This window comes from Mustela erminea, chromosome 1 (assembly GCF_009829155.1).
Source record: "Mustela erminea isolate mMusErm1 chromosome 1, mMusErm1.Pri, whole genome shotgun sequence".
NCBI classification, from domain to species: domain Eukaryota; kingdom Metazoa; phylum Chordata; class Mammalia; order Carnivora; family Mustelidae; genus Mustela; species Mustela erminea.
Genome location: NC_045614.1, coordinates 85,562,433 through 85,576,115, shown reverse-complemented (window position 1 = coordinate 85,576,115; position 13,683 = coordinate 85,562,433). Strand labels below are relative to the sequence as shown.

Below are 13,683 nucleotides of genomic sequence, written 5' to 3'. Positions count from 1 at the left end.
ATAACTCATTATGGTTTTTTCCACTTCAAATGGCATTTCAGGATCAGGAGAAGTTGCTGTATGAGATTGGAACAAAGAATGATTATATTAATTTTATCACTAATTATATGTAGTTTGGGGTTAACTCCCTGAATTTTAGACCATGAAGGTGAAAATGATAGTCAAAGACTGTAGTGGTCAGATGAACATTTCGGTGGTATTAAATCACCTTTGCCACAGATACACTAATTGTGGAGTGAGATATTAGGAACAAACTGAAGATGATGTGGGCCCATGTGTCAACCCTGATAAATATGGATCTAGGTCCTAAAAATGAATAGGTAGCAAGTTTAATGAAAACAAAGGTCTCTGTTTTCCCAGTGTGTTTTCATTTAGCTATTCCCCTACACATATATGTGACCATGATATTTAGCCTATGTATATTCAGCTCCTTGACTGGAAGTACTACAGGTGTCCTAGTCTGCCTGTATCTTCATGTGCCCTTTTCCAAAGAGAAGCTTTACTTTTATCACCTCAGCCTAGGGTGCTAGAAAACAAATGACTGAGATAGCGCAAGTGATGGTATTAAAGTGTATGGACCAAGCCAAATGCTGTTTGTTCAGACAAATAGAATTTTGAGGTTTTGAAGAGTTTGGAAGATTAATAATGTTCCTGGACAATGTTGGGTTAATGTGGAAGTAAATGAAAAGGCAAAGAGGAGAACAGGAGTGAATCTTGGACATTTTTCAGAGGCAAATACATAAGCTTGTTTTTAATCCATAAGGCCAAATATTTCCTCTCCTCACTTAGGGCCATATGTTTAATCCTCCAGGACAAAGGCCAGAGCAACGAGTAATCACCACAAGATCAGGAGACTCTATTATTGATTCCACCGCAAACCAGCTGTGTGACCTTGGGCAAATCACATCACTGCCCTGGGCCTCACCCCAAAACAAAGAAAACAAAAACAAAAATGTACAGGGTATGTGGGGTCTTTCAAGTTCTTTCTAGCATCATGCGTCTATAAAATGCTACTTAACAGAGGCTTCAGCAGGAACAGAATTAAATCCAAAAGGAAAATAGCTTTCGTAATCATATCTGAACATTTAATTTGTCATTTGCTTTATGACATATGCATGAGGCTTGTTTAAAATAACTCTACAAGGTTAATTACCAGTGCAGAATACAACGATTGTGTCGGTAGTACAATATTTTGTTAGGCATGTGTGACAACATTGCAAAGTGGATCAGCTGCAAGACTGTTTGTTATCTGGCATCCCCTTAGTTTAAAATGGCCACGATCCTAAACATGTGTTCCCCCTCTCCCCCACCTCTATGGACAAAGTGTGTGCCATAAAAAAATTAACTCGGGGAAAAAAAAAACTTATTGACAATTTGTTGAACTCTTTAGAAGGTATACAAGTGTGGCAAAACAGGATGAAGTTTGCAGGAAACTCTAATGCTACATGAACAGAAGACTATGAGTGCTAAGGTGCCATTATTTTATTCAACCACAGCCAGAAAGCTTGTCCTAAACGAAGAGTGATGCTCTAATTGGAGAGGGGATAATGTTGGAAAGTATTGATTAGTTGTTTAAATACTTACAGTGATTTCTTACCTTGTAATAAAATTGGTTTCTTAAGAATAACTCCGTAAACTCACTTTTGGAATAACCCACAAAGAGCACCTTAATACCTAAGGAGGGATGATTTACAGTTACAATTTACCTGGGTTTTGTCTTCATAATGTCAGTTTTCTCTTGCAGAAGGAAATTTGTCATAGCATTTCACTAGACTAAGGAAAGAGAGGCACCTACCTACAATAAACACACTATTTCTCCAGGAAGATTTCACTTCTCTCTCCTCTGGGGAGAGTAAAACCCTCTGTCAGTTGGAGGAGTATTGAACAAATGCCATAAAAAGCAAATGCCAATTTTTTCCGAGAATGTTAACAATAGTGAATATTATGTTTATTTTTATTACAAATGATCTCTTCTTATTTATATGACCCTACATAAAATGTGCTAGTATATAAGGGCATTTATGTCAGTTCAAACACACTAACTCATATATTTCGTCATAGTGCGATGGGTTATTTAATCCAACAGAATATTAAGACTTTATTCTGTCTTTTTGCAACATAAAATGCCTGTAGGTGAAGTCTCATGATTTAGATAAGGAGTTTAATCCTGTGGCCTTTCCAGAAAAGCTTCTAGTTAGAAAGACAACAAGGCTGGTCAGTTCAGGTTGGGACAAAGAAAAATTGGAAGCCACTGTGGCCTGGGGACTTACCAAGATCATTGTGACCTAGGTTAGAGGGAGTTGTCGTTTATTCTCCCTGAAAAGTGACCTGGTTAAGTGGGGTCAAAGTTATTCTCATTCATGCTGCTGCAAAGATATTGTTTTATATGTGCTGTGTAAACTTTGCTATTTTGTATTAAGGCTTGGCTAAAATTTGACACCTATATCAGTTGTTGATTCTAAAGAAGACTTGATAAAATACTGCAAAGTAGGAAGTAGAAAATAATTAGACAAAGTAAATGGATACAGGGCAAGTTGGTGTTATTTTTATTCTGCAACAACTTAAGCTTTGTGTGTAGATTGTTTCTAATATTTGTAATGAAACTGTCTTCTCTGATATCAAATTTGTATATTGACCACGAAGAAAAAAAGGAAATCAGAATTAAACTAGAACTCTGAACCAAAGAATTTGAGATTTTTTTTTCAAACATAGGAGTTGGAAAGGAATTCGCACAAGCACTTAAGAGAAAACTGCCAACACCTGTCTGAATAAAATGCTTTTTGCCTTTAGACCAATGGTTCAGTTGTTTACCATCTTAATTCCTTCCAAATGTGGCCCTGCCAGTATATTGAAGTGAAAACAAGAGCTGACACAACTATTTGAATACTGTACATTATTACCACCTGCAGAGAACTCCATGCTTTGATGTACCCACATTTAATAGTCCCCTCTCGCTGGGTATTTAAATCATCTGCAACACCACAGCCACTCCCACTTTTTACAAGTATTAACATGATGTTTAAATATCTTTGTTGACTAAGTGAATAATTAAGGGAATGTGGGAAAGATAGACAGGTCTTGCTACCCAGAATGTACAGAGATGTTGCCACTGATGCTTGACAGAGTCCACTCTTTACATTTCTCTGCCTTGCTTTCTTCCACAGAAAGCTTCCTGTTTGGACTCCATCAAAAGACTACCAGGATGGCTAGATTAGCAAGGAGAGGGAGAACGCTGGCAGAAGACCAAAGGAGATGAAAAGTAAGATTGGTAATGTTCCTTCCCAGGTCCCCTCCCAGCAGAGTTACCGAAGGTTGGCTCTCTCTCTTGACCAGAACACAGCTCCTGTCAAGGAGGCCCTCTGCGCACAATTCTCCTTCCACATTCCAGTGACTGCGGGCAGGACTGGCCAAGGCCACGTGAGCCCCCTATGGCCACTAGCATTCCCAGATGAGACTCTGAGCCACTTTTCAACCCTACTAGTTCTTTTCCCTTCCTTATCCTTCTTTGCATTTTTTTTTTCTTTCTTTCTGGGAAGATCCTCACTCTGGCCTCTTCCTCTGCTAACCAGGGGTCTAGAAGGGCCTGTGCTCAGTTGGATGCTTGAATTTGTCTCTTAGGCTTCATTTTGGTTCTGCTTGGTGACTCCTGATCACACCTCTCTCTTCTGCTTTGTGGTTCTGTGAATGGTTTTCAGGGTAACTTCCCTTACATACTTCATCATGGTGAACACTCTTCACCGAATTTGTATCATCTTCATTGATAGGGCTTGGGTGGTCTGTTTCATGTTGCTTACCTTGTATGTTACATAAAGTCCTGATTTTCTCTGAGAGAGAAACTTCTTTGTTGAGTATGATCTATAACAAGTAGATTCTATGATAATTTTGCATGTGCCTGAGTAAAGCTATGTGGTTTTACTGTTTAATCACTTCATGTCTTGAGTATACTAAGTCAACATACACATGTGACTTAGATGAAAGCTTCACATTCTTCATGTCTTCTCTCTTGATATATCTTATCAATGTAGGAGGTTCACTACTGGATTTTCATGGAGTTCTATGCCATTTCTACATAGGGCATGTTCATCAGTGGATCCAAACCTAGAATATTTTGAAAGTTCAGGTTATTTCATATGAATAAAAATTTAAGCAAATTAGGAAAATCCTTGTGGCTAAAAACATCAAGGATATAAAGTAGTTTCTCTACAAAATAAGTATGAATTCTCCTTATTCTTAGAAATATGGGGAGATCATCACTGAAAATCATTAAATCTTGAAACAAATATGGAAGAACCACCAAATTCTAGAACAGTTCTTCTTTCAGCTAGAAAATGAAATATTTGGAATAACTAAAATGAACTCTATAAAATTGCTATTCTTTTTTTTCTTTTTTTAAAAGATTTTATTTTTATTTATTTGACAGAGAGAGATCAGAAGTAGGCAGAGAGGCAGGCAGAGAGAGAGAAGAGGAATCAGGCTCCTTGCCAAGCAGAAAGCCCAATGCAGGACTCGATCCCAGGACCTTGAGATCATGACCTGAGCCAAAGGCAGAAGCTTAACCCACTGAGCCACCCAGGCACTGTAAAATTGCTATTCTTTAAGAAGAATTCCATCTCATATAGTATTTATGTAGCAGATTCTGTCAAAACTGACGATATGCCCTCAGAACCATTCACCTTCCTGTGCATGCCAGCCTTGCCTCTAATGTCCAGCTCCTGCTCTTTGTCAGAAGAACAAACTTCACTCAAATGAAGTGTGAGAAAATTAACATACCCTCCAAGGGATTCCTTAACCAATGACTAATGGCTACGTACCCCAGTGTCCTTGTCCCTTATCCAATTTTTACACTGTATCCCATATAATCCCTGGGATTAAACTCCAGTCACTCAAAATGGTAGCTGGCTTAATTATACACTCCCCATTGATTACCTTTCCTTTCCTCTATTACCTGCCTACTGGCATATAAGTGTGACTATACCTCTGCAATAAACCAATTACACCAATCCTATTTCAGCTCTGATTCCTAATGGAACCAAAACATTACTAAGAAGGATATTAGGGTCATAGCTGAACTTTGAAGGAATAAGGTGAAACCTGTCATGTTGGTATTTGCTGGTGGAGACAGCATTCAATAGGAAGGAACCACTAAAACAGCATGCTAGTTCTCCTAAGAAAACTTCTGTTGTAATGAAATTCTTCTTCTTGTTAGCAGTCACATTTGAGAAACTATGGATATTAAATTTAGAAACTAAATCTTAACTTCTGATGGGAGGTTTTGGATCTGGTTGGATTCAAAACAGCATGTAACCATCTTTATTTCTATGATAGAAAGACAGTTGGCAGGACTGTAGAACAACAGGCTTTATTAGTTACACAGTCCAGCCTACCACTTAGGAATAAAAATAAGCTATTTATCAAACATTCACTTGACCAGCAATGGCTTAATAAAAATATCCCTTGATGGAGAAAAAAAAAAAAAGCATTTCACACAACTCTGAAGCTATTAAAGGTCTAAACCTAACAAAATCTCCAATTCTGTTTTGCTTTTCCTTCCCTTGTTAATGGTAACATTTCATCACACGTTTCACTTTGGACAAAGCATTGTCATTGCAAAAGTACTCTATAATGAGCTGCAACTCGTGATTCTGCATGTACACAGTGCCCTGGATTTATAAACTTTCCCTAATATTTACATTTGAAGATATTAGGAGAGTGACCATCATGCATTTCCCACTTTTTGCTCACGTTTTTTTTTTTTTTTTCCAGATGCAATATACATAGGAATGACAAATACTTCTTTCATCATGACACTTAGTGTTCTGGGGTGTGTGTGTGTTTATGTATGTGTGTAAGTAATTGGGATATGACTGAGATGAGAATAAAAGTAATAGGGGAAACAAGGTATGAATGAACTTCAGGAGAGAAAGAGAGAAAGAGAGAAAGAGAGAGAGATTTGTTATGCTTAGGAACACACTAATGTTTGAGATGCAAACTTGAACCTTCAAGGATTTTATCTTCAGTAAATCAAGTATAATGTATAAAGTACAACATACAGAAAAAAGTGAACTAGAATTCTCTAGTGTTCATCGTATCTTGAGAATGTGCTGCCCCACACGGGGACTACTAGCCACAGATAGCTAAACTTAAATTACTTAAAATTAAACAAAATAAAAAACTCAATTAGTCATTAGACTAGCTACATCTTAAGTGCTTAGTAGAATGATGGACTTAGTAGACAGACCTAGTGCAGATACAGAACATTTCCATCTTCACTGAAAGCACTCTTGGGCAGTACTGGTCTAGAAAGTGTGAGCCATCATAGATCAACAGACATAACCACATGCTATCATCTGATGAAGCATATGGAAATTTCTCTGTCCTCCACCCTATTTGCTCTTTCTTCCAGAGACTTGAAATAGGAAGAAAAAAAACAACCCACCAGAACTACAAAAAAGAGAGAACAGACAAAGAGGACTGTTGTAAAAATAAGAAGCTTTGAAGAATCTGAAGCAGATGTTATGCTGGGAGCTAGTATGTACTATATACCACCTGTGCCCACTTAATTCCATCCAAAATCATTTCCTCCACAGTTACCATGAAGAGAGATGGAAATTCAAGGATCTAAGAATATTTGGTAGAAGGAAAAGGAAGAAGAAAGTGAGAGTAGGGCTAATTCAGATGTGGAGTTCATCTGCAGATGGGAATAATGATTTACTGGCAGTGGGTGCCCTGGACTATGGGATAAAGCACAGTATTCTCTGCCTGGAGCTTCGTGAGTTGGCTGGACCACCATGCAAAGCCATTCCATATGTACATGTTTTAAGTAAGAAAGTATATGTTAGCTACTGCTGAGAGATATAGATAGATAAATAGATAGATAGATAGATAGATAGATAGATAGATGTGTGTGTGTGTGTATAACTTTGGTTAAGGGTATGGGGTAGAAACAAAAGATTTACATGAAAATAGTCAAGACCCATTCTTTTAACCCTCCAGCAACTTGTTTTGCTGCATACATTTTATTGTATTTCAATGGTTCTGCGTCTGTCTCATATAACATTTCTTTAACCCCTTCCTTACAGTGACCTGCTCATTTTGTGACACAATTATTTTATTATCCCTGGTGAAAAGAGCTGCCAGTTTTAACTAGCAGGTTCTGAGTACTAAAGGTATTCTGTTGCTGAACCCATAGAGACAGAGTGAATTATCTGATCAGTAACTTGAACTTCCTCTTCAAAAACAAATTGCCTGAAAAAGGATACATTCTTCAGAACATGCCATCATTTTTCTTCTGGAAAAGTTACTAGTTTCCATTAAGAGGTATAAATCATAAAATCTGACTGCACCGGAAAAGAAACCATTTTGGAATTGATGTGGATGACCCAGTATTTTACCAGGCTTGTGACAGTGGGAACTTTCTGGAAATTGAATAGGAAATATCAGCTGACTGAAAACACATCCCATTTGAAGGCTCAAATAGAGAATAAGTGCTGTCCCAGCTCTATGATTTGCTAGCATCTTTGATTGTTCTCTTGGCATGGCATAATTCTTCTCTCTTTGCAGAAGAGGGCTCATTTTTCACATTCTCTCAGCCAAAGTTTTCCCTTCTGACCTATAGAGAGAAACTTGAGATCATCAGCTTCAATTTCTATTTGATTCTCCACATTTGTAACTCCCATAGAGGGAAGATAAACACTTCCTATGAAGACTGCAAGATGAACTTTTGGATATGAGGCACAAATTTCTTAGTTCATTCATTTAATTAATCTATTTATTCATTCAACATGTGTGTGCTAGTTACTGTGCACGAAGATGAAAAAGATAGAAATAGTCCCCCTTTCTTGAAGACTATATTCCTCTTTTCTTTTTAAGATTTTATTTATTAAGAGAGAGGGAGAGCAAGTACAAGCAGGGGGAACAGGAAGCAGAGGGAGAAGGAGAAGCAAGCTCACCGCTGAGCGAGGAGCCCGATGTGGGACTTGGTCCCAGAACCCTGGGACCATGACCCAAGCCAGAAGGCAGCTGCCTAACCAACTGACCCACTGAGGTGCCCCCTCTACATTCTAATAAAAGACAATGGCCAAAGATATTAGTTGCTTATTGTTGTTGTAACAAATCGCCACAAATTTAGTGGCTTAAAACTGTACAAGTTTATTATCTTGCAATTCTGTAGGTCAGAAGTCCAACACAGGTCTCACAGCGGCTAAAATCAAGGTGCATTTCTTCCTGTAGGCTGCAAGAGAGAATTCATTTCCTTATTATTTTTTTTTTTCCAGCTTCTAGAGGCCACCTATGTTCCTTGACTCATGGCCTCCCTTCCTCCATCATCAAAGCCAACAACATCAGAGCAAGTCCTTCTCACATCACATTCCTTTGACCTTTCCTTTGTTTCACATTTCTTTGTGATTACAGTGGGGAAGGGTCCTTGGATTGTAAGATTCCCATGATTAGATTGGACCCACCAGGATAATCTCCTCATCACAAGCAGAAGCCTTAATCACATCTACAAAGTTCCTTTTTTCATGCAAGGAAATTTATTCACAGGTTCTGAGGATTAGGATGTGGACATCTTTGGGGGAGGGCATGATTTTGCCTACCAAACCAGGTAAACAAATAGAACTAATAGGAGCTACCTATTGTGGTAAGTGCTGCAAAAGCAACAAGGTGCTATGAGAGAGGATAAGAGGAGGGCACCCACTGTAGATGGTGTAGTTAGGAAAAGCATTTCTGAAAAGGTAATATTTAAGCTGAGCCCTAAGCGGTGAGATGGAATCTCCCTCTCATTCAAGCAATGGGACTTGACTTGGTGGTGTCACCATCTTCTTACAGATCCTACCCCCCTGCTTACAGTTGTTAGCAGGGATGGGTGTCTGACTTAGGCTGGGCCATTCAGAACCTTTCCCTGAGATTTTAAAACTTGGTAGAAGCTTGGGAATATGAAGCCCTGGGGTAGCCATTAGTCATATTTCTTGCCTTGTACAGAACTGATATGGGAGAAGGATGCAGGCACATGGAGTTAAACAGAAACAAAAGACAGCAAAAGAGTCTTTTGTTCAAAGTAAATCTACTAATTGTATTATTTAGAATTCCTTTCACTGTATGTTTAAGAACCTAAAAAAACCTATCTTAAGCAAAATGTGAACTATAACTTTTTGATTCTATGTTATAAGTGTGATTGCTGAGGTTAGCTGCACCCCTGTTCTTCTCAGGGTCCCATGAATGTTCCAATACATTTTACTCATTTGCCTAAGATAGTTAGGTTTTTAGGTTTCTCTCATTTATAACCAAAAGAGTCCTAAAGAATACAGTAGTAATTTTACTTTGAGAAACTGTGGCATACCTGAGACTCCTTCACGGAAACTGATAAGCATTTTTGGAATCCATATAAAATGTTGTATCATTGGGTATTTATTTTTTTCTTCCAAAATCACAAATACATATTCATAGCACATTCTGGATTGGCTTTACTTTGTCCAACTGGAATACACTTGTGATCTCTCCAAGTTTTTCTTTTTGCTTTTTTAAAAATTGTGAGATACAGCATGCATAGCATACATGTAAAATGTATAAGCACATTTTAAAGAATGTTAATAGATAGTAATAAAATGAGAAAACTTGCACTGACTAGCATATGAACTGGACAATCCCAGTGACTTTGAACTTCCTATGTTCCCCTTCCTATACGGATCTCCCTTTAGATCCATATCCTATATTCCTATCCATTCTTGTATGGATCTCCTTTTCTCCCCCATGAAAGTAACCACTATCCTGTGTTTTCTGTTAATCAGTCTTTTACTTTTCTTCAAAATATTACCATATGGAGCACCTGGGTGGCTTGGTCAGTGACTCCTGACCTCAGGCTTATGAGTTTGAGCCCCATGTTGGGTGTAGGGAGTACTTAAAAATAAAATCTTAAATAAAACAAAATAAAATATTACTATATATGTATTCCTAATTTATGGTTTTTAATTTGCAATTATAACATTATTATAACATTTAGTTAATAGACTCCTGCAAAACAAAATTCTTCTACTGCTTGCTTTTTTGTTTGACATAGAATTTTGAGAACTATTCACATTGATACGTACAGGCAAAATTTATTCTTGTTCACTATTATACAGTTTACCAAGCTCTGAATGTACAGTTTCTTACACATTCCACTGTTGATGGGCAGTTAGATGGTTTCTATTTTTTTGCTATTATAAACAATATCATCTGAGGCATATGTGTAAGTTTCTCTCGAGTGCTTACCTAAGGGTGCAATAGTTGGAACACAGGAAAAGAGCATCTTTAGAGGTAATTCCAAATAAGTTTCCATAGAAGTTGCAGCATTTTGTAATCCAGTCAGTAGTATACAAGATCCAACACTGCTTCATGTTCTGGCTAAAATTTGGTATTTTGAGACTTTATTATTATTATATTATGGAATTATTAATATGACTATTTTTATTATTAATCTGGTAGGTGTGAAATTCTGTCCCTTGAGATTTTAAATTTGGTTTAAATTAGATTTTAAGTTAGATTTAAGGATATTGGTCACTTTTTGCATGTTTGTGGGAGAGGCATGATGTTTTTTCTGTAAAAGCATGTTCATGTGAGGACATTATATATTCTGAAATTAAAATTCTTTGTCAGTTGATTTGTGTTGCAATATTTCACTCAGCTGGCAAGTTACCTTTTTACAATATTATATTTCTTAATAAGCAGAAATTCTTTTGGGGTATTAGTATTATTTTTTTTCCCAAATATTTTATGTATTTATGTATGTATGTATTTGATAGAGAGAGAGATCATAAATAGGCAGAGAGGCAGGGAGAGAGAGAGGAAGGGAAGCAGGCTCCCCGCTGAGCAGAGAGCCTGATGTGGGGCTGGATCCCAGGACCCTGAGATCATAACCCGAGCCAAAGACAGAGGCTTAACCCACTGAGCCACCCAGGTGTCCCTTATTTTTTATTATTATTATTATTATTAAATTTTTTAATTGAGGTGAATTTTACTTAACGCAAAAGTTAGTTTTAAAGTTAATGATTCAGTGAGATTTAGTACATTCACCCTGTTGTGCAACCATCACCTCTGTCTAGGCCCCAAATTTTCTTCACTCCCAAAAGGAAACTTCATACTTATTACACAGTTACTCCCCATTCTCCCACCCCCAGGCCTAGAAACCCCATTTGGCTGTTTATTCTTAATTTTAAAGTAGTACAATTTGTAGGCTTTGCATTCTTCAGTTTTCTGTTTATCCCTTCACCAATACCACCCTGTCTTCATTACTAGAACTTCCTAAAAAGTCTTATTATCTGGTAGGGTTAGTTTCTTTAGTAGTGTTTTGATTATTTTCAGCCATTTGCTATCCTTATAATTTTTAGAAGTTTCACAAAAATCCTCCTGGGATTCCAATTTGAACTGCATTTTTATCTAGAGCTTAATTTGGGGACAGTTATCATCTTTAAAATATTATCCCTATTGATGAACATGATTGGTTCTTCCATTTATGTGATCTCTTTTATGGCTTTCAAATTTTAAAACTATCCACATAATGGTCTTACACAAAACATGTTAGATATATTTCTGTATATCTTATGTTTTTGTTGATCTAAATTGTATTTTTTTAAATTGTGTTTTGTTTGTTACTGGTATATAAAATCGAACTGGCTTTCATTTATAAATGTTACATTTAACATTGGATAATCTTCTTTTAAGATTGAATATAATGTTTGAGGATTCCTTACATTTTTAACATGTACAGTCTTAGACAATATACAATATATGAAAAAATAGGTAAAAATTAGAAACAACATTTTTCATTTTTCTCAAATAGCTCTTTCTCATAATACCTATGAAACAGGATATTTTTGTTTATTTTAATACTTATTTCTTTCATTTTAAAAAGCTTTTTATATAATTGACTAGATCATCCAATAAATGTGTTTTACTTGACATTAAAAGAAATTATTTTAATACTGAGTGGATGTTTGCTATAGGTTTATCATACATATGTTTTGTCAAATTTAGGACAATCCTCTTCTGACAGGCTTTTTAAAATTACTATTATAAATGAAGGTTGAATTTTATTGAATCCCCCTTCTACATCTATGGTGATCATCTGATTTTTTTTTGTTCTTTTAATGTAATAAGTTATATAAATACATTTTCTACTATTGAGCCAAACTTGCATTCCTGGAATAAACTTGGGGTTAGTCATTGGGTATTATCTCTTTTATGCAATGCTAGATTCAGTTTGACAATATTTGTTTATATTTTTAATATATATGTATGAATGAGATGACCTATATATTTTTTTAATTTCTAAAGATTCACTTATTTGAGAGGGAGATAGAGCAAGCATTAGCAGGGCGAGAGGGAGAACGAGATCGAGAGAACACCTCCAGCAGACTCCCTGCTCAGTGCAGAGCCCAAGGAGCTCCATCTCACAACCCTGAGAACATAACCGGAGCTGAAATTAAGAGTCCTATGCTTAACACAATGACACACCCAGGTGCCCCAGACCTATATATTTTCATTTTTTTCTTTTTCTTTCTTTGTTTTGATAATAGGTTTATACTAGTCTCATGACCCAAGTTGGCAAGTATCAGCTATTGTTGTAGTAATAACTCCATTATTTCAATAGCTTGTAATATCATTTATTTTTTGCTCATGTTACCTGCTATATTATAATTTTGATTGTCTTGGTTGGCTCAGTTGGACTTTGCTCCAATTTCCCTTTCATTCTAGAAACCAGGCTGAAAAAGCAACTCATATTTGGCATGTGCTGTGTTCACAACTGAGGCTAGGAGCATTAGAGGCACGAGTCAAACCAAATGTGACAGACATCACATTTTCTCATTTCTCAGTGGCCAAAGCAAGTCATATGACCAAGTCAGCATCAATGAGGTGAGACTATATTCTGTCCCTTAGAGAAATTTGACGATGACAGAAAGGGAACAAGTTGTTGTTAATAAATAATAGCCTACTATAGTCAACACGTTTGGTAACAAAAATTTTCTTCCTTCTACAAGTAAAAATACACTTCACCAAGACATTGAAAAATCTCATTTAATCATGGTATTAGGCTCTTAGTCTGGGATCTAGTGACCTATATCATGTCTAGAGTCATGTCCCTTACTTCTGGGACCTAAGTACAAAAAGGGCAACCTAAGTGCATATCCCTTGCACCATCTATAATAGTGAACAGAGTTAGTAGAATCTAAATAAATACCTGCATTAGAAAGAAGAAGAATTGGAAGTTCTAATTTTTAGTAGTCTATAGCAATTCTGAAATTCCTCTGAGAAAATGCAGTGAACTCCACTACTCTGGAGGGAGGAAGCGTTTCTTGATTAGACTGTGCTTGTTGTTCCTGGGAGCAGTTCCCCAGTCCACAGTTCACCTTGGCTCTTACCTGAACTGTTTGGATCATCCCTCCTGATAGTTTTCCTTAGCTCCATCTGAAGAGGGGCTTTCTCAGTGTATAAGATGTTTGCAGCCTAGCTGTATTGAACCATCACAGCCCCTTGTAATCCAGATTGTTGGCATTTTTGGAAACAATTCTTGCAGTATTTTAAAAAAATAATGACTCTTTTCACTGTGGAAAATGAGGCATGCCATTTTCTCTGTGAGAACTCCCTCTAAACACAATTACAGTCCTTGAGCTTAACAGGATTCTTGTCTTAGTCTTACTCCCTGAACCA

General features: G+C 36.8%; 1 long non-coding RNA gene across 1 annotated transcript in view; it reads left to right on the top strand.

Annotated features, from left to right (window-relative positions):
- The window catches only part of LOC116600808, a 135,953-nt gene that overhangs the window by 118,454 nt on the left and 3,816 nt on the right, over positions 1-13,683 (top strand). Inside the window, exon 2 of the long non-coding RNA XR_004289825.1 lies at positions 3,165-3,259. This is a non-coding gene — a long non-coding RNA (uncharacterized LOC116600808). The remainder of the gene's footprint in view (positions 1-3,164; positions 3,260-13,683) is intronic.